Source organism: Pinus tabuliformis, chromosome 8 (assembly GCF_031772625.1).
Source record: "Pinus tabuliformis cultivar Carrire ecotype Pingquan chromosome 8, CPIR1, whole genome shotgun sequence".
Lineage (NCBI taxonomy): Eukaryota > Viridiplantae > Streptophyta > Pinopsida > Pinales > Pinaceae > Pinus > Pinus tabuliformis.
Window position 1 is genome coordinate 956,773,944 of NC_142294.1, and position 26,929 is coordinate 956,800,872.

Consider the following 26,929-nt stretch of genomic DNA (forward strand, 5'->3'; position numbering starts at 1 on the left):
TTAAGTGATATATTAAAATTGGTGCCTCTAAATTGGATGAGTAATCATGTAGTTGAAGGTACTTTCTCCTTTCTAACAACTAAGATTAAGCCTCCTCTCCCTTATTGTACTCACCATTAAATGTGAGACGCGTGATCTTTCTGAGATTTCCTCGAAAAATATCCAAGTTAGGTCTCCTTCGTTTCCTCACTAGTGATATGCTTGGACTACTTCTTGATTCTGAGGAAACATAGGCTCTCTTAGTTGATTTCCTTGATGCATGATGATGTTTCCAATGTTGTACTATACAAAAACCCCCCATTAAGGTTAATAGTAGAACTAATAAATAATGGGGACCCTTTTGATTTAAGATAAAATCCATTAAGTTTTATAAAATAAGATAATATTAGTTTTATTTCTTCCAAAAAAAACTTGGCTAAATGATAAATCTCCCTTATTAGGGCCTTCATATTGGAGCTTAGGCCCATAAGACATATTCATAAATAAGCTACCAATTGGGTTTCGCTTAAAATATATTATCGGAAGAACTTTATCAGAATATTGTAACATGTCCCCTTAGGATAAGTTGCAATTAAACCTTCCCCGATTAAAGTTTTCAAATGCTTTAAGCCTAAAAGTAATAAAGCACTTCTTTATGAAATATAATAATAAATATTTGACCCCACAAGACTACCACGTAGCGTTATCAGAGCTTATGGATATCGAAGTTTTCAATGTGAACCTCATATAGTTGATCTCCAATATCCCAATCCACCGATCTCCGATATCTCGATCCATCGTTCTCTAATATCCCTTCTCGCTCATCCTCTAATAGATGATTTTTCTGATACTGTGATATCCACGAATCTATGATACTCCGATTTCTAATCTCTGATATTCCCAATCCTCTAATATCCCATAAACTCCCCCTATTCATATCACAACTTTCATATCGGGACTTCCAATTGGTTGTCACTCTTTCCAACCCCCGATATCAAATCTCCAATACAGGACCTGCGGTATCCCTTCCCACTTATATTTTTCAATCGTTACATTATAAAATCCTATCGGAGAGTGAGGATACTGCATGTTTCAGTGATAAAACCATAAGATTTCGCTGATATAATCCTCTGATATGTTGACGTGTACGAAAGCCCATGTGAATCCATGTTTATCATTTAATGGTCGAATGTGACGAATTTATGATTTCGAAGTTCTAAATGATTTCAATATTGCGACTCGATATCACTAGATTTTTCTCATAAAAGACAGATTAATATGAAATTCATTATTCACTCTAAGGAATTCTTCATTTTATAAATTTTTTGCTTATTCTTGTGTTTCTCTTTCAAGGCTAGTCCCGATAAGGAAAGCTCAGCAGAAATGTTTAGGACAACTGTTAAAATTAGAAACTAGGGCCAAACTCCATATGGGTCATCTTATTTATGACAGCTGATATTTTTCTTGGATTCCTCTCTTCGAGAGGTGTATGATTGATCTAAAGATCATCTGATTCTTACTTGTAAAAATAAAAATATGAAATTATTTGTATTATTGACAAATTGTTAAGGTCGACCAACAAGAAAAATAGGCACTTTTACCCCCAGTTCATCCTCAACGTTGCATATAAAAGGAGGAGACCTCAAGTCATTATTTCATCCTCTCAACTTCATCGATCTCTCTCTCCTCACTTGATTGGGTACATAAATTAGAGCAGCCATCACTAACACGTGCGAAGGAAGAAGGAGTTGATTGCGTTGACCAGCGTTGACTGAGTTACAGGGAGACTATTTGGTTGTGTTGACCACTTGCATTGACCTGTTTTGACTGCGAATTGGGTGAGGCATCTTCTCCTTGGATGGTCGTAGATCTGGGCACTGAAACTAAGGTGATATGACCTCTGGTTTGACCAGTGTTGACTTCCCTAGTTACTGGCTACAATTTGACTTTAGTTGACTAGACTTTGACTAAATTTTTCAGATTGTTTTGGACTATTTGGGTTTGTTGTTGAAGGTCAAAGTTGACTAGGTTTGATTGAGTTGTTTAGAGGAATAATTCTGCCTTGTTTGAACATCGTTGACTTTTCTAGTTAGGGATTTTTTGTTGTTGTCATAAATTATTAGATTTGTAAATTTGTACTATCTCTCTCTCTGTTGAATTATTGAAGAATATAAGAAGAAATGATCAAGGGTTTCCCCACATTGGGTTTTGTCCCTGGCTGGTGCCACATCTTGTGTCCTCTTGTCTTGGCTTGTCTTCTACTATTTATGTTTATGTTCTATCTGCATTTTACTATCATGCTGATGTGATTACTAAAATGGATATTGATATTGGGTTAATAAAGAAATTGAAGTAAATTTTTCTTAAGCATAGAACATACCAAAATTAACATGGTATCAGTGCTGAGGTGAAGAAAAATCCCAAGCAAGAGTGAAAGAGCAATCACTAAAGAAATTTGGACAAGGATAAAAGGCTTAATGGGTTCCTCATCGCACTTCCCGATTGAAGACAAGCTCCGTGAAAAGCCTGAATATCATGGATGGAAGATGTCCCTTGATCTGACATTGGAAGAACAAGAAGTGTTGGATTATGTGAAGGGGAAAATCCTTGATCCTTCTTCAAATGCATCAGCTGCGGTGAAGAACAAGTACAATAAGGTTGAAGTCAAAGTGAAGAAGATTAACAAAGATTCCATTGACAAGCATGTGGTGGCCTACATCTCTGATTTGAACATCTCCAAGGAGATCTACGACAGGTTGATCAGCATGTTCAATGTTAGTGATGAAACTCAAATTTTATTTCTCACAAATAAGTTGAAGTATATTAAGAAGGGCAAGGACAAGGATATTCAATCCTAATTCTTAAGTATCACTGAGATCAAGAATGATCTTCTGTCAATTGGAGAGGTCATCCCTGACAGGGAACTTACTATCACTACCCTTGGAGGACTCCCACTCGAGTGGTATATATTTAGAACCATTATTCTCAATAATGATCGAATTCCATGATTTGAATAATTTAAGTCGAGATGTATTCAAGAAGAAACAAGAATGGTGGAGCAAGATATGCCTTCTAATATAAGCAACCCCACCGCTTTCTCCACTCATTCCAAAAGGAGAAATAATGCAAGGTCGAAAGGTCATTTCAATGGAAATCCTGGATCTAAGGGTGGAAGGAAGGGAAGGTGCTTTATTTTCAATACGTTTGGCCACTATGCAAGGGAGTGTCAAAATAGAAGGGACACATCACATGATTATGATTACAATCATTCTAGGGGCAACTTCAACAATCAAAGGAATGGTAGGTTCAATGGAAAAGGAAAAAGGAATGTGGGACATCAAGGAAATGGTCAACCCTCCAAGAAAGAAAGGAACTCCAGGTATGAAGAATAAAATGTTGTTAACAATAATCAAAAGGAGTACTATCTTATGTTGTCCCTCTCCACTACCTCTCCTCTGGACACTTTGGGGAATTGGCTAATTGATAGTGGTGCCTCAAGGGACTTCACTAGATATAAGGAAGCTCTCTCTAATCTAATAGAGAAGGAGACAAAATTGGATATTATTCTTGGATACAATGCCACCTATCTTGTGAAGGGAGTAGGGAATGTTACCCTTCAATTGAATTAATGTAACATGATTCATTTACAAGAATTTCTATATGTACCTGATCTCAAGAAGAACCTGGTGTCCATTTCGGCAATGGAAGACAAAGGATACAAGGTGGAATTCATCGATGGAAAGGTACGTGTTTGGAAAAGGAATTTTAAAGATGCATTTACTCTTGGGTTCAGGGTTGAAAATTTATATCAAGTTGGAGAAAGTCCACTGGGAGCCATGTCTTGTGATACATCTCTACAATTTGAACTATGGCACCAAAGGTTTTCCCGTCTTCATTATAAGGCTCTACTTGATGTGAGACAAATGCTGACAGGTATGCCTGAGTTCAAAGTAAAGCATGAAGTTGTATGTTCAGGATGTGTCGAAGGAAAACTTACAAGGGGACCATTCCCCTCAAGTAATAGCAAGATCACAGATATATTGTAGTTGATCCACTCTGACATATTTGGTATGATGCCCGTAAACTCTCTGGGAGGATATTTATATTATCTCACTTTTACAGATGATTATTCTCACAAAACTTGGATCTACTTCTTGAAAAAGAAGGATGAAGTGTTCACCTAGTTTTGTCACTTCAAAGACATGATCGAAAAACAATCTAAGAAGAGAATCAAGATATTGAGGACTGATAATGGGACCGAGTACAAATCCAATGAATTCCACAATTATCGCAGAGAATTTGGCATTAAGAGGGAGGCTACAACACCATACACTCTTGAGTAGAATGGTGTGGCTGAAAGGAAGAATAGTATTATTGTGGATGTTGTTCATGTCATGCTTCATGATCAAGGGCTTCCAAAGTTTCTGTGGGCCAAAGCTTAAAATACCACATGTATATTCAAAATTGTTGCCCTCATCAAGCATTGGACTCCATGACTCCCGAAGAAACGTTCACTAGTAACAAACCCAATGTCTCTCATTTTAGAATTTTTGGAAGTCCTGTATATTCTCATGTGTTGAAAGAGAAAAGAAGCAAATTGGGTGCATCTGGTAAGCAAGGAATCTTTGTGGGCTATAGTGAAAATTCTAAGGGTTATAGAATTTATGTGGCTAGTCAAAGGGAAGCTGAGATAAGTCATGATGTCACATTTGACGAAGATATGGCCCTCAGCAAGATCAAAAACCTTCCTATCCCAAGGAAGGACAAAGAAGATGACACCAGAAAACAAGGTGAAAAAGAGGACGAGACGATGCTTGATGTTGATGAACCTATGGATCCTATTAATCCTCCTCCAAGAGGAGACGCTCATGGCTTAGGGAGACTCTCAAAGATGTTGAGAGAAATATTGAACCAAGGGGGACTTTCCGTGAAAGCAAGAAGTTGAACAGGTATCAAGGATACTTGACCATTATGAGCACTATCATTCAAAATGAGCCTTCATCATTTGAAGAAGTCGTGAAGCAACAATTATGGAAGGATGATATGAATGAATAATATGAGTCTATTATGAAGAATGATGTGTGGGATGTGTTTCCTAGACCCTAGGACAAATTGGTTGTCACCTCTAATTGGCTCTACAAAATCAAGCATGGAGCTAATGGAAGCGCAGAAAAGTTCAAGGTTGGCTTTGTTGCTCAAGGCTTCCCTCAAAAGGAAGGTGTAGATTACGATGATATATTTTCACCTGTTGCCCGATACACCACCATCTTCTCGATCGTAGCCCTTCCTGCCTTGCAAGGATGGAACCTACATTATATGGATGTCAAGACCGCTTTCTTGCATGGTTTGATTAAAGAGGAAGTCTATGTGGAAAAACTCAAGGGGTTTGAGGTTCATGACTGGGAATTACATGTATGCAGGTTGAAGAAATCTCTCTATAGATTGATGCAAGCATCCTGAGTTTGGTATGAGATGATTGATAGCTATCTAATGAAGTTGAAATTCACTAGAAGTGAAGTTGATCCAAAACTTTACTTTAAGGTTGAAGATGATAAACCTCTCATACTAGTACTTTATGTGGACAACCTCTTTTTGACAGGTGCGGACCCTCTCATTCACAAATGTAAGAAGGAGTTGGCTTCTGAATTTGAGATGAAGGACCTAGGAATAATGCACTACTTTCTAGGGTTGGAGGTCTGGAAAAAGCCAGGAGAAATTTTCCTATCTCAAGGAAAATATGTTGTGAAGATATTGGAAAGATTTGGGATAGTGGACTGCAAGCCTATGACTACCTTGATGGAACTTAACTTCAAGAATTTATGTGGTAGTGTTGCCGGAACTGAACTGGGAAATGCTTCTAAGTATCATCAACTTATAGCAGCACTGATGTTCTTGGTGAACTCCCGTCCAGACATATGTTTTGCAGTTAATACGTTGAGCCAATATATGGTTGAGCCTCATCACATACATTGGATTGGTGACAAGAATCTTCTAAGATATCTTTGGGGCACAATCACTCATGGACTAAGATACACTATCAAAGATGTGAGGCTGCATGGTTATTCTAATTTTGATTGGGTCGGCAGTGTGGTGTATCGCAAGAGTACTTCTAGGTGTTGTTTTTCCTTGGGTTCTGCTTTGATATCCTGGATGAGAAGGAAGCAGAAATCGATTTCCTTAAGCACTGTTGAGGCTGAATACATAGCTGCGAGTATGGCCACCTGTGAAGCTGTCTGGTTGAGGAAGCTCTTCAATGAGTTGTTTGGACATGTGCTAGATAGCACCATGATCCTCTGCGATAACTAGAGTGGGATTTGATTATTAAAGAATCATGTATTTCATGATCGCTCCAAGCACATAGATATCATGTACTACTTTATCCGAGATATGGTACTACGAGGAGCAATAACGCTCCAACATATTAGGATTGATAAGAAAGTCACTGATATTCAGACAAAGACCCTGGGGAAGGTCAAGTTCTTAACCTTCCGATAACAACTTGGAGTCATGGAGAGGCCCTCTTATGAGGGTCCTATATGATATGGACATTGAGCTTTAGGAGCTCCGACGGGCTTGGTGTACTTATTGGAGTGATGAGCAACCATAGGGTGAGTGGTTCAGCCTTCCCCTATGATACTCCATTGCGACATGTAGGGAGGATGAGTAGTTCATCCTTCTCCTGCTGAGACATCATATCCATGCAGTCTGGGACTCATGGGAAGTACCTCTCATCTGGCTAATGGGTAGGTAAATTAGGATAGGGACCATAGTACTACCAATGGACTCATCACGTACTACTGTACTCCCTATGATAGGATGACCAATATTTATCTAGGATCAATTGGAACTGACTTCGGGTTAGTGAGAGTGGCATGACACACTCTCTTTTGGAACCGACTTCGGGTCAGTAAGAGTGGTATGAGACACTCTCTTTTATCTAGGACTGACTTTGGGTCAGTAGAAAATGGTATGATACATTCTCGATCAATTCTTCTTCATAGTTCAATAGAGCAGAGCAGAGCAGTGCATAGCAGTGAATTTATGGAACAGATAGTACTGATTGGCAGATGGATTAGAAGATGGAGTTCTCCCTAGTTGAGAGGGAGCGTTAAAATTGGAAACTAGGGACAAACTCCACATGGGTCATCTTATTTATGACTTTTGATATTTTTCTTGGATTCCTCTCTCCGAGAGGTATAGGATTGATCTAAATATCATCTGATTCCGACATGTAAAAATAAAAATATGAATTTATTTGTATTATTGATAAATTGTTAAGGTCGACCAGAAATCAAAACAGCCATTTTTACCCCCAGTTCATCCTCAACGTTGCATATAAAAGGAGGAGACCTCAAGTCATTATTCATCATCTCAAACTCACTCATCTCTCTCTCCTCACTTGATTGGGTCCGCAAATTAGGGTAACCATCTCTCAATCGGCCAGAAATCAAAACAACCATTTTTACCCCCAGTTCATCCTCAACGTTGCATATAAAAGGAGGAGACCTCAAGTCATTATTCATCATCTCAAACTCACTCATCTCTCTCTCCTCACTTGATTGGGTCCGCAAATTAGGGCAACCATCTCTCACACATGTGAAGGAAGAAGGAGTTGAATGCATTGACCGAGATGTAGGGAGATTGTTTGGTTGCGTTGACCTATTTTGACTACAGATTGGGTGAGGCAGCTTCTCCTTGGTTGGCCGCAGATCTGGGCACTGAAATCAAGGTGATCTGACCTCTAGTTTGACCAGCGTTGAATGCCCTAGTTGTTGGCTGCAGTTTGACTTCAGTTAACCAAACTTTGACTGAATTTTTGATCTGAATGGAAAATGGCATCAACCCATGGTATTCATCCACCTATGTTATTCATCCACCCATGTAATTTACCCATGGTATTGTAAGTGGCATCCACCCATGGTATTATAAGTGACATCCACCCATGGTATTCATTCACCCATGGTATTGTGACATCCACCCATGGTATTCATTCACCCATGGAATTGACCCGTGTATTGTGACATCCACCCATGGTATTCATTTACCCATGGAATTGATCCGTTGTATTGCAACATCCACCCATGGTATTCATTCACCCATGGAATTGACTCGTGGTATTGTAACTGAAAAATACTATAAGTAACAAGTCTTATTTTGTAAAAGGACAGATTGTCCACCATAATTTAGTCCTTACCGTTATTATCTATTTTAATAAAAAAAATTCTTTGTAGTTTTGTTTATTGGGCATTCTACTCTTTTTCTTCTGGGAATTTCAATTTTTCAAATCTTTCCCCCCCCCCTGCAAGATCCGGATCAGTGGTATCAAAGCAGGTTATGTTTCCATGGGAAGGAGGGTTTCATGCATATTACAATTTCAAATTATTGCAACAATATTCAATAAACTTCAAGCACACGTTGTGGCCTCCACAGAGCACTTTCGTGGGCCAAGCAGGAAGAATTTTTCTTTTTTCATTTTTTTGCAGGAATTTTTTTTAGGCAGCAAGTTTGCAGATCAGATATAAAACATTTGGTGCAATATTTACAAAAAATAATAATAGATCTGGATTCCTTACGAAAAAATACCAAAATTCAAAAAAACAATCAGCCGAATCGGAGTCCGAATGAGGGAGATATCGTTGATTTAAAATCAGCTATGTGGTAGAATTATTTTCTGACAACAATTGGTGGATGGCGACTCTCCTATCATTTTTTGAAGTTTTTTGTGTAGAATATCAGAAAAAGGATTGTATATCTGAGCTCCTCTTGAAAAATCACCCAATTTCAAAAAAAATTGGTTCGAATCGGAGTTCGGATGTGGGAGATATCGCTGATTTAAAATCAACTATTTTTTTCGGACTTTTGTGACAGCGGAAAAATTGCAAGACGAATATGAGATTTAGAGTGTTCAGATAAAGATTTCCAACACATGAGAAGATGCAAAATCGTCCTTCTACTTCCAAAAATAGGTTATAATAAATATTTTGAGTTATATTGACCGAGTTATGTCCAATTTAATTTTGGAGCAGCATTCAGAGCGGGTTCCCGTTGGAGACGTGCCCTCCCACCCCACTTTAGTAGGCACTTGCTTCACATTCATCAGTTTTAGCATAGCAGCTTTCGGCTTGGTTTATTTCAAGATGTACCCTCCCACCCTAGGTTTTGTGGGCACCTGCTACTTCATCAACAACCAACATCACAGTTATGGGTCAACCACACAAAATCCTTGTCATCAAAGTCCATTTGCTAGGCCACACATTGTTAGTATCACAGTTGGTCACAAGAATTACAGGGTATCTCTATCCTCAAATCTTCATTTCTTATGGTTATGGGTCAATCACAAACCCACACTTCATCAAATTCCATTTGCTAGGCCGCACACCGTCAGTATCACAGTTGGTCAAAATCATTACAAGGTATCACTATCCTTGGATCTTCGTTCATCATGGTTATGGGTCAACCACAAACCCACACTTCATCGAAGTCCATTTGCTGGCCGCACACAGTCAATATCACAGTTGGTCACAAGCATTGCAGGGTATCTCTATCCTCGGATCTTCATTCATCATGATTATGGGTTAACCACATAAAACCCTTCTCTTCAGTGGCTCTTCATATTCAACAAAGGCTTCGTAGGAGGGAACTTCACGCAATGGGGGCCATTGCTTCGACCTATTTTGACTACAGATTGGGTGAGGCAGCTTCTCCTTGGTTGGCCGCAGATCTGGGCACTGAAATCAAGGTGATCTAACCTCTAGTTTGACCAGCGTTGAATGCCCTAGTTGTTGGCTGCAGTTTGACTTCAGTTGACCAAACTTTGACTGAAGTTTTGATCTGAATGGAAAATGGCATCAACCCATGGTATTCATCCACCTATGTTATTCATCCACCCATGTAATTTACCCATGGTATTTTAAGTGGCATCCACCCATGGTATTGTAAGTGACATCCACCCATGGTATTCATTCACCCATGGAATTGACCCGTGTATTGTGACATCCACCCATGGTATTCATTTACCCATGGAATTGATCCGTTGTATTGCAACATCCACCCATGGTATTCATTCACCCATGGAATTGACTCGTGATATTGTAACTGAAAAATACTATAAGTAACAAGTCTCATTTTGTAAAAGGACAGATTTTCCACCATAATGTAGTCCTTACCGTTATTATCTATTTTAATAAAAAAATTCTTTGTAGTTTTGTTTATTGGGAATTCTACTCTTTTTCTTCTAGGAATTTCAATTTTTCAAATCTTGCCCCCCCCCCGCAAGATCCGGATCAGTGGTATCAAAGCAAGTTATGATTCCATGGGAATGAGGGTTTCATGCATATTACAATTTCAAATTATTGCAACAATATTCAATAAACTTCAAGCACACGTTGTGACCTCCACAGAGCACTTTCTTGGGTGAAGCATGAAGAATTTTTCTTTTTTCATTTTTTTGCAGGAATTTTTTTTAGGCAGCACGTTTGCAGATCAGATATAAAACATTTGGTGCAATATTTACAAAAAATAATAATAGATCTAGATTCCTTACGAAAAAATACCAAAATTCAAAAAAACAATCAGCCGAATCGGAGTCCGAATGAGGGAGATATCGTTGACTTAAAATCAGCTATGTGGTAGAATTATTTTCTGACAACAATTGGTGGATGGCGACTCTCCTATCATTTTTTGAATTTTTTTGTGTAGAATATCAGAAAAAGGATTGTATATCTGAGCTCCTCTTGAAAAATCACCCAATTTCAAAAAGAAGTGGTTCGAATCGGAGTTCGTATGTGGGAGATATCGCTGATTTAAAATTAACTATTTTTTTCGGACTTTTGTGACAGCGGAAAAATTGCAACACGAATATGAGATTTAGAGTGTTCAGATAAAGATTTCCAACACATGAGAAGATGCAAAATCATCCTTCTACTTCCAAAAATAAGTTATAATAAATATTCTGAGTTATATTGACCGAGTTAAGTCCAATTTAATTTTGGAGCAGCATTCAGAGCGGGTTCCCGTTGGAGACGTGCCCTCCCACCCCACTTTAGTAGGCACTTGCTTCACATTCATCAGTTTTAGCATAGCCGCTTTCGGCTTGGGTTATTTCAAGATGTGCCCTCCCACCCTAGGTTGTGTGGGCACCTGCTACTTCATCAACAACCAACATCACAGTTATGGGTCAACCGCACAAAATCCTTGTCATCGAAGTCCATTTGCTAGGCCACACATTGTTAGTATCACAGTTGGTCACAAGAATTACAGGGTATCTCTATCCTCAAATCTTCATTTCTTATGGTTATGGGTCAATCACAAACCCCACACTTCATCAAATTCCATTTGCTAGGCCGCACACCGTCAATATCACAGTTGGTCAAAATCATTACAAGGTATCTCTATCCTTGGATCTTCGTTCATCATGGTTATGGGTCAACCACAAACCCACACTTCATCGAAGTCCATTTTCTAGGCCGCACACAGTCAGTATCACAGTTGGTCACAAGCATTGCAGGGTATCTCTATCCTCGAATCTTCATTCATCATGATTATGGGTTAACCACATAAAACCCTTCTCTTCAGTGGCTCTTCATATTCAACAAAGGCTTCGTAGGAGGGAAATTCACGCAATGGGGGCCATTGCTTCTTAATGAGGGAGGAATGATCCGAATGGAAATTGCATCAACCTATGGTATTCATCCACTTGTGTTATTCATCCACCCATGTAATTTACCCATGGTATTGTAAGTGGCATCCACCCATAGTATTGTAAGTGACATCCACCCATGGTATTCATTCACCCATCGTATTGTGACATCCACCCATGGTATTCATCCACCCATGGAATTGACCCGTGGTATTGTGACATCCACCCATGGTATTCATTCACCCATGGAATTGACCCATGGTATTGTAACTGAAAAATACTATAAGTAACAAGTCACATTTTGTAAAATGACATATTGTCCACCACAAAGTAGTCCTTACAATTATTATCTATTTTAATAAAAAAATTCTTTGTGGTTTTGTTTATTGGGCATTCTACTCTTTTTCTTCTGGAAATTTTTCAGATCTTGGGGGCCTCCCCTTAGGATCTGGATCAATGTTTTGGACTGGTTTGGACTATTTGGGTTTGTTTTTGAAGGCTGAAGCTGACTGGGTTTGACTGAGTTGTTTAGAGGAAGAATTATGCCCTGTTTGACCAATGTTGACTTTTCTGGTTAGGGCTTTTCTATTGTTGTCATAAATTATCATATTGTAAATTTGTACTATCTCTCTCAGCTAAAATATTGAAGAATATAAGAAGAATTGATCAAGGGTTTCCCCACATTAGGGTTTGTCCTTGGCTGGTGCCACATTTTGTGTCCTCTTGTCTTGGCTTGTCTTCTACTATTTATGTTTATGTTCTATCTTCATTTTACTATCATGCTAATGTGATTTCTAAACTAGATATTGACATTGGGTTAATAAATAAATTGAAGTAAATTGCTATTAAGCATAGAACATACCAAAATTAACAACAATTAAACCCAGGAAGAAACTCATCGTTCAATAACAGTCAATCACTCCTCCACCTGAAGCTACTGAAATATTTGTGTTATTATGAGATACAACCTGCACCCCCAATGCTGGAATCTCTTCTTGGAAGCCATTTATAAGCTCTTTGAAGATGAAGACCCAAGGTGACAGGGAAAACAGTTACAGCCGAGGATTTTGCCCCTCTTTCTAAAACTACTTATAGCGACGTCGTCAATTTGTTCTTGCACGGGATTGCAACCCGACCCAACATCCTACCCTATACTGATATGGTTAAATGGGTTATCGACCATTTGAATATTGCAGAAAGGAATTTCATGACTAAGAATAACAAAGTTATTGGGTCATTCACCAGCAGTGATTTGAGCAAGATGTATCAGCTATCGTCGTCCCAAAAAAAATACGACAAGTCGTTTTTAGAGAAATTCATGAAAGAAAATGAGGATCAGTCAGAGGTCATCAAAGGATGGAGAAGGGATCCCAACAAACACAAGCGTGAGGATAAGGGTATGTATGCTATTGCTTCCATTATCAGACCATTATGTTATATAGTTGCTATGATGTGTAGAATGTTTGGTTACCCTAATACCCAGAAATTCTTAGACCAATGGGTACCCTTAATTAATGTTGCTTCAAATGGATATGTTATGGATTAGGGAATCATATTGTCTGATACCATAAGTACCCAAATACTGAATTATATGAAAAATCTTATTTTTTCTGAGAACATTGTTCCCCCTTTCTATATAAACACTTATATAATGGTAGCTATATGTTTCACTTATGATTTTACATATATGGGATGGAAATGGACCATAGAATACCCTATGTCTATCCTTACCTATCATAACATACTCTGGGAATCCAAATACCAGTCTTATCTCTATAAAATTTTCCATGGAGTTATGTTCCCCATCAACCAAAATGTCTTTAATGAGAGAGATCATATACTTTAACCTAAAGCCAATAATGATTTATTATCAATTGGAAGATGGTTTGGAGAATAATCCTTCACTTATATCTGGATCTTTGGCAGTCTTGCAAACCCTCATGTGTTGCCCCTTTATGTTCCTGATAAACTCCTAGCCCGAGAGATAGCCTACCAAATTGTAGGGAATGGCCTTTCAAAAGTTATGAAAGATAATAAAAAGACAATGTGGCCTATCTTTCCTATTCAATGTGGTGTCTATGCTCTTGAAAATTTCAGGCATGCCACTTTTGATATTGAAGAAATTTAGCACTTAAATTTCCTAACCATTCCCAATAGACAGTATGATCCTAATGATATGTCCAAGAATGTTACTATAAAAGCTAAGCTTAAGGAATTCACAAATGAGCTAGACAAATTTGATGATCTATTTGAATCATTTTCTATCTATTCATACGTTGAGAAACATGCAACAACACAGTTAAGTCCAAAGGAATTGATTCAGTTTAAATAGTACAGGGATAAAAGAACAACTCACTTGGCTATGGATTTATTGAGGTTTCATCAACAAAACACAGAGTAGGATAGAGCTTCAGCTATTACATCATATATCCCTAATGTATCTCAGAAAAAAAGAGACATGTACATCTTCTTCTTCATATTAAGAACTCCAACAGACAAAAATCTGGATGCAATTTCGAAGAAGTTTACTAAAGAAACAAATCCTAAAAATCTAAAGACTCCATCCCAGATGAAGATCATAGAGACCCTTGAAGTCATAGGGAAGACCTCGCTTACTATTGAGGCTTCCGATAAAGATCTGGACACTGGTTATTTGGAAGTCATCTCGGTATTTCCAACCTCTAATGTCATTTTGAATATTGAAGAAATTCCTCCTCTTGATGTGTTTTATAGTCTAAAACATAAAGTTGTGGGTAGCAGAGAAAGAAAAAGAAAGAGAACGGAACAAACCTAGGCCTTAGTCCCTGATAATGCTTCCTTTGAAGTAATTTGGAAATATTCTCAAGCTACTCCTGCTGAGGATCTGGAAAGGCTTTCCCAATTTGCAAGAGCATATGCTAGTGCTACTACTGATAAAGATTTTGAAGTGAAACAACTCCTAAGGGAGAAATATGAAATGATTAGTCAGCTAGAACAGGGTTTTGAGAATGAAAAATAATAAATTTCTCAATAGTGGTAAGCACAACCTATAGAACAAAAAAATAACTTCAATAAATTAAAGATTCAATGTGAATCTGATCTAAAGAGCAAGGATACTCAAATCCAGGAACTTCAACAAAAGATTGAGAAATTAAAATTCAATCCTGAGATAGTTGAATTCGAGAAGGAAGCAGGAGAACTAAACAATCTCCTTTCTCAACAACAAGTTATTTTCTGTCATAAACTATCCATTATCCATGACTTATGTCAATCAAGTGATTCATTCGTGAATCAATTGTCTGATTTTAGGACATACTATAGAGAAGTCAAGGAGAAGATTTCAGATTATATAGGCTGGTAGGATAGTACTGAGGGAAGATCAGTTAGTCTCTCTAAAATTGAAGAATCACAGAAAGAGATTTTTTTCAAAGAGTGGGAAATAAAAATCAATCATGCAGAAATGGAAATCTTCAGTGCCAAGGATATTTCAAACAAACTCACTGAATGAATTAGTGACAGCTTATTGCAGGCCAAACTGATTTCAGATTGCCCTGAGGATACTTTACCCAATGTAAAATTGTTGACTAAAACATGGAAGGAATCATCGTAAAAGAAAGTTGATAAAATCAAGAATATTTCAAAGTTTGACTTGGAATGTCATTGGCATTTCTTAGTTAAACCGCATAGTCAGTGGCTAATGCACTGAAGATGTGGAGGCATTATCTTCTTGGCAGGCAGTTTATGCTTATGAGTGATCATATTAGATTGATGCATTTGTTTGACCAACTGAATCTGAATACCAGGCAAGCTATATGGTTTGCCATGATCAGTGAATTTGACTTTGAGATCAGGTACACCAAAGGTAAAGAGAATAGGGTGGCAGATGCTCTCAGTAGGCAGATACAGATACATCACTTGGCAACGATGAGCTCATATGAGATAGATTTACAAGATAGGATCTTCCAGGCAAGACAACATGATCCAGGTGGATATTGGTGGCCATCTGCCTATTCCGCTTGGACCCCCACCATTATTTCTTTCAGTTTTCCAGTTTCCTTATTTGTAGCACAATTTACTATTTTGGGAAGTTTTTCGGGTCTTGAACTTCCAGAGTCATTTTGAGGCCCTAAACGATGTTTTTTTTTGGAAACCTAGGACCAACATGGGTCGTGGACCATGTTTTTTTTTCAAAATTTGTATTCCTCAGATATATCTTTCTAACGAGGTATGGTGCACATCAAACTGAGATCGTATGCCAAAGTTACGACCTCAAGAAGTTGATGTACCAATTTACCCAAATGGGGCCCATAGTTTGGCGCTTCATCTCCTAAGGTTAGGTGTTTGGATGTTTATGGTTTTCCATTGTTTTTCAATAATAAATAGGCCTTTGAGCCTCAATTTAACACAGTTCAGAGGTATGTAACTGCCACATCTCTCCTCAGAGATAATCTACCATCACCCGACCTAGTCTTATTTCCATTCTGTTTGTAAGCATACTTCAGTATTTGAGATTAATGAAATGAAGTGTTATTTCTACTACATATTTGTATTTATGGTTATATATGTAATTTGTTGCATTCCTATTTAAATCTGGATCATTCGTACCAATCGAACCCTCTAATGTGTGGAAGACTGCCTTCAAAGCCAAGGAGGGCCTTTTCGAATGGTTAGTTATGCCTTTCGAGTTGACAAATGCTCCTGAAGCCTTCATGAGGATGATGGATGACATCTTGTGGCCATTCACCAACGTGGTATATTGGGATTACATCCTAATCTTCAGCCAGATTTTGGAAGAGCACCTCCACCACATCCGACAGGTTCTCCAAACACTAAGAGAACACAAGTTGTGTGCCAATTTGGAGAAATGCACTTTTGGCATGACCCAGGTTCAGTATCTGGGATACATTATTGATGAACGGGGGTGCATGTGGATCAACCAAGATCCAAGTTATTCGGGATTGGCCAGCCCCAACCACTCTGATAGAGCTCCACAGTTTTCTGGGCCTTGCCAATTTCTACTGCATGTTCATGTTGGGATTCTCTCATAACACTTGGCCCTTGAGTCAAGTCACCAAGGGAGGAGCTAAAGAAAAATTATTTTGGTGTGAATCTGAACAAAAGGAATTCGTAGAGTTGAAACATCGCCTCTAATCTGCACCAATGCTCACTTTACTAGACTTGCAACAACCATTTGAGATTGAGACTAATACCTCTGACTATTTGCAATCCTTACTCAACAGGGGCATCCAATGGCATATCACAGTGAAACACTTTCAGACACAGTCCGAAAGCATCCCACTTATGACAAAGAGATGTATTCCATTGTGTAGGCCTACCAACAATGGAAGAATTACATTTTGGGGAAGGAAACGGTCATCCACACAGACCACCGACCCCCGCAGTTCATACAAATGCAAGGGAAGTTGTAGAATGATCGCCATCAAAAGTGGTCTACATACCTACAACAGTTCCATTTGAATATCAATTATAAGAAGGGAAGCACCAATAATGTTGCAGACTGCCTTAGCCGACTCCCGATCATGGCGTTAACCACCATGCTCAACTCTTATGGGTATGAGACTTCTGACTGGCCACTTCTCTACAAAAGTAACCCAAAATTCAGCCACACATACCAGATGTTCTTGGATGGTCAGAAAGTTCCATATTTTCACCTCCAGGATGCCCTGCTATGCCACCTAGGACACCTTTGTGTTCCTTCAAATGAGCGTGCCAAGCTGATTTGGGAAGCGCACTACAGTTGGGCCACTGGGCATTTTGGGGTCGAGAAAATGGTGGCAATACTGCATAAGTATTTCTATTGGCCGAATCTTAAACATGATATCAGGAAGTACATCAAATCTTGCACTGCCTACACCATTTCCAAACTAACCATCAAGAAGCAAGGCCTCTATACTCCATTGCCTACCCCTAGTCAACCTTGGGAATCTATCTCCATGGATTACATGTCGGTCCTTCCTTCTACTAAGCATGGAAATGACTGTGTTTTTGTGGTCGTTGATAGGTTCTCGAAGATGGCCATTGTGGTAGCCTGCAAAAATAATATCACAGCAGAAGCCATTGCTAAACTCTTCTTTGAATGAGTGGGGGTACACTTTGGGATCCCACAGTCTATCATCTCAGATCGGGACAGCAGGTTCCTCAGTACATTTTGGTCCAATCTCTGGTCGATGTTTAACACTAAGCTCATGAAATCCACATCTTTCCATCCCCAAACAGATGGCCAAATAGAGGTCGTCAACAGGATGATCATACACATTATGCGCATGTACAACTCAAAGCATCCACACAAATGGGATGAGAGCCTCCCCCATGTCCAGCATAGTTATAACCGATCTCTCTACATCTCGATTGGCCATAACCCTTTTCAGGTGGGCTTGGGATTCCAATCACTATGTCCCATTTATGTGGCCATACCATTTGCAGCTACTCTGGTAGATTCGGCTCATGTCCAATCGGAAGATGACAAGGAAAACAACTTCATTGAGCACATCCAACATATCTGCCAATAGCTCCATGACATTATAGAGAAATCAAATGCCAAGTACAAGCAATGACATGATCAACATTGGGTGTCACACAAGCTTCAGGTGGGTAACAAAGTCTTGTTGCATTTGCAGAAGGAACGCCTTACCGAAGCCTATCGGAAACTGAGACCACTCTGATATGGTCCTTACACCATTATGAAGGTTGTGGGAGGCAATGCATTTGAGCTCATAATTCCCCAATTCCTTGGCCTGCACGCAATGTTCAATGTGGACCACCTTTGACCATACTTCCCACCATTTTTGGACACATCAAACATTGTATAACAACTCACACCTATAGAGTTAAATCCAGATTGCATGGAACAAGCCACAACTGATCGAATCATGGACACGCAGATGAAGAACACCCAACAGCAAAGGATCCAACTATATCGATTTGTCAAAGCAGGCCAACTCCTTCACCAAGGACCAAGTTCAGCAGAAGTGGCTCACCAGGGACCAAGTTCAGCAGAAGTTTCCTCATCTCATGGAGGAACTCAACACAATGGGGACCATTTCTTCCTAAGGGGGGATGAATGATCTAATTGTATATTGGTGGCCACCCACCTATTCCACTTGGACCCCCACCATTATTTCTTTCATTTTTCCAGTTTCCTTATTTGTAGCACACTTAACTATTTTTGGCAGTTTTTCGAGTCCTGAATTTCCGGAGCTATTTTGAGGCCCTAAACAATGGTTTTTGGGAAACCTGGGACCAAAATGGGTCATACACTAATGTTTTTTATTCAAAATTTGTAGTCCTCGGATAGATCTTTCTAACGAGGTATTGTGCGCATCAAACAGAGATCGTATGTCAAAGATACGACTAGGGGAAGTTGATGTACCAATTTACCCAAACAGGGCCCATAGTTTTTCGTTTCATCTCCTAGGGTTAGGTTTTTGGATGTTTAGGGTTTTCCATTGTTTTTCAATAATAAATAGGCCTTTGAGCCTCAGTGTAACACAATTCAGAGGCATGTAACCGCCACATCTCTTCTTAGAGATAAGATACCATCGCCTAAGCTAGTCTTATTTCCATTATGTTTGTAAGCATATTTCAGTATTTGAGATTAATGAAATGAAGTGTTATTTCTATTGCATCTTTGTATTTATGGTTATATTTATACTTTGTTGCATTCCTGTTTAAATCTGGATCACATCAAGATGTCAGATATATGGAGATTGTGCATAGGTTGCAGCAGAGTATAGGTGCAGGTACAGGTACAGGTAGTGGTACAGGTATAGGTGGCATTACAAGTACAGGTATAGGTACAGGTGTAGGTGCACAGGGCATGGACTATTGTCTTACAATAGAGGGATTGATGGGATATATGTACTAGATAGCAAAGAGCTCAAGAAGGTGATCATGAGGGAGTTTCATGCAAAACCTTATTCGGGTCACCAAAGTTATCATAGGAAACTCACAGCGATGAATAGATATTACTATTGGTCGAATCTGAAAAGGGATGTAGCAGATTTTGTGGTGAGATTTTTTTATTATCAGTGAGTGAAGGCATAGTGAAAATATTTAGGTGGATTGCTATAGCCAATCGCGATTCCAGAGTGGAAATGAGAGGTTGTTTCCATGGATTTCATCACAGGGTTGTCGATGACAGTGAAGTAGCATGATTCCATCATGGTCATTTTGGATAGGTTAACAAAGGCTACACACTTTATTCCAGTAAAGTCTACATTCTCAGCTAGTGATGTGGCACGGGTATTCATCTGATACATGGTTAGACAACATGGTGTTCCAAAGAAGATTGTGTCAAAGAAGGTCACTTCCAAGTTTTGGAAAGAGTTATTTGCAGGTTTAGGCACCGAGTTGGCCTTCATCACAGGTTATCATCCGTAGACAGATGGATAGAAAGAGATGGTCAACAAGATATTGGAGGACATGTTGAGGATGTATGTGATGCATCAGCAGAGGAAGTGGGAAGAGTATCTCCCTTTGGTCGAGTTTGCATGCAACAATAGTTATGAGGAGTCACTAAGGATGAGTCCTTTTGAGGCATTATATGGGCAAAGTTGTGACACTCCCATTAGTTGGAGTGATCTGGTTAGCAAAGTATTGATTGGACCAAATATGTTGGCAGACATGGAACATGAGATGCAGGTGATCAAGAATAATCTTAAGACAACACGGGATAGGCATAAGAGTAATGCATATAGGAACAGGTTGTTCAAGGAGTTAGGTTTGGGAACAGGTGTATTTGCACATCAAACTAAAGAAGATCTCCTTGCATATTGGCTCATGTGCTAAGCTGGCACCACAGTTTTATGGACCCTTCAGTATTATTGAGCGGATTGGTTTAGTAGCCTATCGACTTGCACTACCTCCGATAGTGAAAGTCCACGATGTTTTCCATGTATCTTTGCTTAAGAATTATGTCAAGGATGTTGATCATGTGATTGACTGGTCTGTATTGCATGTGGAACCAGATGGAGAATTTCAGCTGGAGCCTCAGTGTATACTACAGAAAAAGGTGCTAATGCTCTAGAACTGAGCAATCGAGCAAGTTAAAGCGCAATGGAATCATTTTGGGCCCAAAAAAGCCACATGGGAGATGGAAGCACTTTGGGCTCGATGAAGCTACATGGGAGATGGAAGATGGGATGTGGGTCATGTATCCTTCTTTGTTTTCCGGTTGAGGCAAAGAAGCTTTGATATGGTGGTTTGGCGATTGCTTATGGTGGTTTAGTATTTTCTTATGATGGCTTTCCATATGCTTTATGGTGGTTTAGTATTTGCTTATGTTGGTTTAGTATATGCTTTATGGTGATTGATATATGCTTTATGATAGTTGATATATGTTATATGATGTTTTGATATATGCTTAGATATGATGTTAGTATATGTTTGATATATGTTTTGTATATGATGTGGCATATGTTTTGGTATCTATATTTTGATGATGTTGCTATATGTACACCCATGTATGGATGTAAATACCGTAACGAGCTATGTTATAAAGCTCCACTATGCAGTATGGGTATCATGTTATTACGCTATCATGTGGTTATGTTTTCATGAAGTTGTGATGGCATATGAGTTGGCACTCAGCAGGATGATCATTGTAAATATAGTAATGAGCTATGATATAAAGCTCCACTATGCGGTGGGTTGTCATGTTGTCATGATGTTCTTTTCTCTTGAGAAGATCTTCCATTGTAAATATTGCATCGAGCTGTGTTATAAAGCTCCATAAGCAGTATGTCTTCTTTCAATAGGTTGTTGAGTTATATGTGTGATTGAACACCGAGGATGGTGTCCCCCAAGGGGGAGGTTTCTCTATCATCCCTGGTGAAAATTCCATGTCATAAAGTTAAAAACAATAATCACATATGAATGGAACACTTATTCCAAACTGAATGTTGGGCATGACATCCTAGGGGGTGTTCCTTTGGTTGTTTATGGCTAAGGAAATTAGAAAAGGCAATGGCTAAGTATTAAAAGGCATTTTGGGACATTTATTTATGAAAATAATGGAAATTAGGAGAAAAGGGAGGTCAAAGGTCACAGGTTGCATGTGAGGAGGAAAATGAAGGAAAGAAATGGAAAATGAAGAAAATAGAGGCCTCATTCATAAAAAGGCTTTTGAGGATCATTTGGTAACATTTTGTCAGTTCAATGTTGGAGCTCTCTATCATTATTCTCTCTCTCCCATACTCTTGGGTACTTAGAATTTTCTTGGAGCACTCTTGGAGGGTGTGGCATACTTGGATTCTTGGAGCAAGAAGGCAAAGGAAGAGCAGCAAAGCACAAGAAGACATCAACATGAATAGCTACATCAGATTTTCTTACAGGTACCGAGTTACATGTATGATTTCTTCAGTAGTTTGGACATGCATGGAATATGCATGTGGTTTCTTGGTTGTGATCCGTCATTGACATGGAGGATTGCTTGGATTGACAATGTATTTCCTAGCCTTGCCATTTCCTAGATAGCCATGGTGCTTGTGGGTTTACTTTCATGATTTGTTTTTTGTTGGTACTCATGATTCCTTAGCTTGGGTTGTGTTATTAGTTCCTGGAAGCCCTCGTTGGACAAATGCTCTGGAAGCCCTATAACAGCTTGGGTTATGTTACTAGTCCTGGAATCCTTGGTTGGACAAATTCTCTGGAATCCCTTGATGGGTTGAGTTACTAGTACTATAAGCCTTGATTGGACAAAATCTATAGAAGCCCAGTGGCAGCTGTGGGTTGAGTTACTAGTCCTGGAAGCCTTGGTTGGAACAAATGTTTTGTAAGCCCTGGAAGACTTGGATGGATACCAATCTGATGATGTTTTTGTGATATCCGACCTTGAAGTGGAATCACTAAGTGATGGGTTGAGGTGGATGGACTCTGGAAGCCTTGGATGAGTTTTGATTGATGTGTTTTATGAGATCCTACATTCATGCTTGGAATATGGCATGAGGGTGAATTGTTAAAGAGAGGTTTGGCTCAGCCATTCTACGGTCGAGTGGAATGTGGTAGTCCCATCTCCAGTTGGTTCATTGCATTCATTAATGAGAAATATTTTCCCTTGATTTCCATGTGTAAAGTTATTGATGTATTTATGGATTCGATGATTGTCATGTTTATTGTATTTATGTTCCTATTTTGTTGGTTATATGCACATTTTATGAGAGCAATTATGTATGGATTTCAGCATGCTTTTACTTGTATGTGAATGGATAATGTGTCGATGACCTAATAGATGATAATGCAGTAAATGGCATGAGGGAACAATGGTTCATAGTTATTCTCAGATAAGTATGAGATCCCTACACTTAACTCTGTTATTTACACCTGTAGATTACATGGCGATGATATTTTTGGCGAAATGCTTGTCATGGCTAGTAGGGATCCAATTAAGGTCTTGAACAAGTATTTTATTTAGTACTTTCATTTCCAAGTTAATTTACCGATCTGAAGAAATGGTTCAATTCTGGGTAATGACCTAGGCTCTGAGCTAGAAAAAGTGGCTCAAATCCTGAACTCATTGGCATAGCACTAACAATTTTCTTCCACAATCATTGTCAAGCAGGCATGTGAGAGCAACTTTAGGTTGTTGGTCACTCCCTTTCCCATAGCATGAGAGCGGTTATGGCCCAAGAGAGCTAAAACAACAGTGGGACCTAGGGACAAGTTGTCTAAGTACCTGACTTGTCCTCTGAGGGTTCTGTTGACGATGTTGGATGTTTGTATTGTGTGTTTCCGTCGATTCCACTTCCTTAAGGTGACTTAGGATGTTGAATCATATTATAGTGGCCTCTCGTTGTATGTTTACCCCGACTAGATGGTTGCTCAAGTAGATGTGGAAGGAGGGTGTTACACTATTATTATATTTTTACTTTATTTCAAGTGTGGTTTGTTGAAACCACTTTAGTCTTTAATGGTACTTTTCTATATTTTTATTTTTATTAGAAACTATAAATTCCCTTCTTTGTTGTGAAGAAGTGGTTCTTAATTTTGGCAAGAGATCTTTTGGTTTGCACTATTGTAACTTGAAGTGATCTTAATGGAAAGCAGAACCATTGTTGTTCCACTTATGAGTAGAGTCAACATATATCGGGTACAATTATCTATGTATTAGTATTGTGTTTATGAGATTGAATTGTTATTTTAATTGTGTTTATCATATATGTTTGATTGAAATATTTTAAGTATATGCATGAACAACAATATCTCATATGTGCAATGAGTTTAATCAACTAATTTAATTAATTACTTAATTAAATTATTTATCTTCATTTGTTTTAACCTCATGAAAGACTTGATGATCTATATTGTCATGTTAAATATGAGATCTTTTTAAAGTCACATATATAGAGAAAGCTTTCTTGGGATAGATATTTTAAGTATTTTTGTTCTTGTTTTTAGCCCCACTCTTATTGTTGGGCGTGGAATCCCCCCAAGGCATGTTTTCAGGCTTAAAGCCCAAGTTTTGACTAAGTCCATTGTAAAGACTCTGCGAATTATGGGCGCGGAGCGCGAAGGCATAATAGAGTCATAGGGATGTCCGCCCTTGGTTTTTTAATGTAATGTCGGTTTGAAAGATCTACCCATGGTCCACGGACCATGGAATTGTATAAATAGAGTGCGGCTCTAAGTGTAGAAAGAAGAAGGAAGCAAGATGAGTCTAAGGAATTGATGAAGCATTGAGTTGAAGTGTAAGTCGTGTCTTTGGGTCGATAAGAAAACCAGGGTGATAAAACAGAGTGCACATGATTACAATGGAAAATTTGGGGACTACCCCCGAGTGTTGATCAGCCTGATGCCTTGGCTTGGACTGCATATTACTAAATGGATCACCAATGGTGGTGTGCTACAGATGATAAAGTGCACGACGCAGCCAGTAACAATAAAAGGTGAATGTTCTCCAGGAAGAGTAACGGGTGACTAGTTGGAACCTTATACAGGTGGCGTGGCCACCCGACTAGCTGTGGGAAGTATAGTCTTAGCGCTCCAGGTAGTTGGAAGGAGGCGCGGGACTATAAACTACTATGCCTGGGAGCTACATGATGTTGGAGCTGCGCACAGGAGCAAAGTGTCACAAGGTCCGCGACCATGCAAGGGGGGTTGCGCTGCCGCGTGGGTTGGCTGAAAGTGACTGTTATAGTCACTATTCATGATGTGATGCTTGACTTGAGACAAAATGGAGCAGGCGGCAGGCATTTAAGACGCGCTTTAAGGGCAAGATTTGGGAAAATCTGCCACCAAGTGATCATTGATGGACCGGATTTGGGGGGAACGGTCGAATTCAAATTCAAAAGATGCTATAAATTACAAAGGGCTGCACAGCAAACAACACTTGGTCATTTGTGAATTGAGTTATCGTATGCCCCGCGTATTCTGAGAAGAGACCTGTTTTCCCTGTGCATAGCGTTTATTAAGCCCCTGATTGAGCGATTAAGATATTTCTGGACAAGCAAGATGGAAGTGTCTGAAGAAGCTAGGGAAATTGCAGAGATGACCACCGAAGAGGCCGCACAAGCCCTAACTGTGGAAGATGCCCCTTAAGGCGCCGAGATTGTGGTGGAAATCCCTAAATCACCGCACACGCCGAGGCCGAAAAAAGATAAACAACCAATGATTCTGGTGCATGTGTCCCCGCGAAACCCGTTGCGCACCAGACTGACGATGGAGGAAAAAGGGAAAGTAGTTAACTTGGAAACCAACGAGGAGGAGGAAGACCTGGAGGACCTTATAATTGAAGAATACGAGGAGGAGGGCATGTAGGAAGAAACTAAGCCTGTGCACCCTCCAACAAATCTGCTCACGTATATCCCCCCGTGGAAGGGGAAGGCAAAAGTGCCCAAGGACCTCGACGAGAGCAAGAGCTCTCTCCAGACTCCGCTCCTCCCGAATGACATCATCTTTGAGGGCACGCACCTGGGACGGGTGCCAAACTTGAAGTTTGAAGATTGGGATCTCATTGACCACGAGAAATTCCCTCATCTAGAGACCGCACAGCACATGAAGCCTAAGCAAAACACCGTGGAGGGGGTTATATAATTGGAGCCGCGAAAGTAGTTACGCGGAGTGGAAAAGGCGGGGTTATTAAACCTTCTCTGGGTGTTGCATTTCCACCGCACCCTAGTGATGATCTTTGTCATCATGCAGTTGCTCTGCCTGGTGCATGGTGGGTGTTTGTGGCTAGAGGAGCCCATCCCCATCATAGACCACTTAATCCACGACATCACCCAGCTCCCGTGTAAAGGAGAGGACCCCGCAGACATCTCGGAGGGGAAGAGTAGCAATTTGGCCATCGTGGAGGAAATGAAGAAGAAATACAAGTTGGAGAAGAAGAAAAGGGGCTACGTCATATCTAGCATCAACAACAAAGCAGTTAAAGTTGCGACCCTGATACTGGCAAGCGAGCTCATGCAAAAGTTCCACGTGGACGAGTTGCCCATGCTAGTGGTTGCATTTTCTGAGAAGTGCACGGAGGGGGTCTAGTTTAACTGGTACGATTTCTTATGCAAATACTTCTTGGAAAATTGTCGCGAGGCACATGAACAAGGAAAAACGTTCCACTATGCATGGCTTCTGTTTTCCATATTGCTTGTGGCAGGGGAATTGTCGGAGAACAGCCAGTTCCCCATAATTGACAGGGATATTCTAGAGACTGCAAAGTACGCTTTGCTATGGGCCACTAAGGATGCAAACTGGATCCATGACAGTAAGATATTTTAGGTGTTCATGGAGATGAACATCAAAATGGGGATTAACCGGAAGGCATGGTTATCACCCACTGTCTACAACAACTTGCAAAGTTTTGCAGAATTTAAAGCGAACTTCCACAACATATATCTTAGAGTGCACAAGGACCAGACCAAGAAATGGAGTTAGCTAACCTTCATAGCCATAGATGATGTGATTTTCGATGTACTGGATACATGGCCACTAGAGTGGCACGCCCCAAACATCGTAATGGTGGAGAAGTCTATTGCGCAGAAGAATAAAGAGGAGGCCAAACTCTGCATGGCACAGTTGGCAGAAAAGAGAAGGAAAGAAGCAGCGACAGCAAAAGTGGAGGAGGCACGGGACACTGCACAGGCAGAAACAGAACAAAAGAAGGTCGTAGCAGTAACAGCGCAGAAGGTAACATAGAAGGCACGCGAGGGCCAGATCTCGCCTCTGACGGAGCAAGAGAAAGAAATGAAAATAGAGGAAGAAGAGGGAAACATGGACCCACAAATAGCATCAACAATATTGAAGCACCAGTGCTCGAGCGAGTGGACGGGGCCGTGTAAGAAGGTGAAAGCATCCAAGCTGTCTATTGACCTAATCACCCTT

At 39.7% G+C, this 26,929-nt stretch overlaps 1 pseudogene; it reads right to left on the bottom strand.

Moving 5' to 3' along the window:
• The window catches only part of LOC149238643 (transcription elongation factor TFIIS pseudogene), a 91,053-nt pseudogene extending 64,494 nt beyond the window's left edge, over positions 1-26,559 (bottom strand).
• Positions 26,560-26,929: the final 370 nt, after the last annotated feature.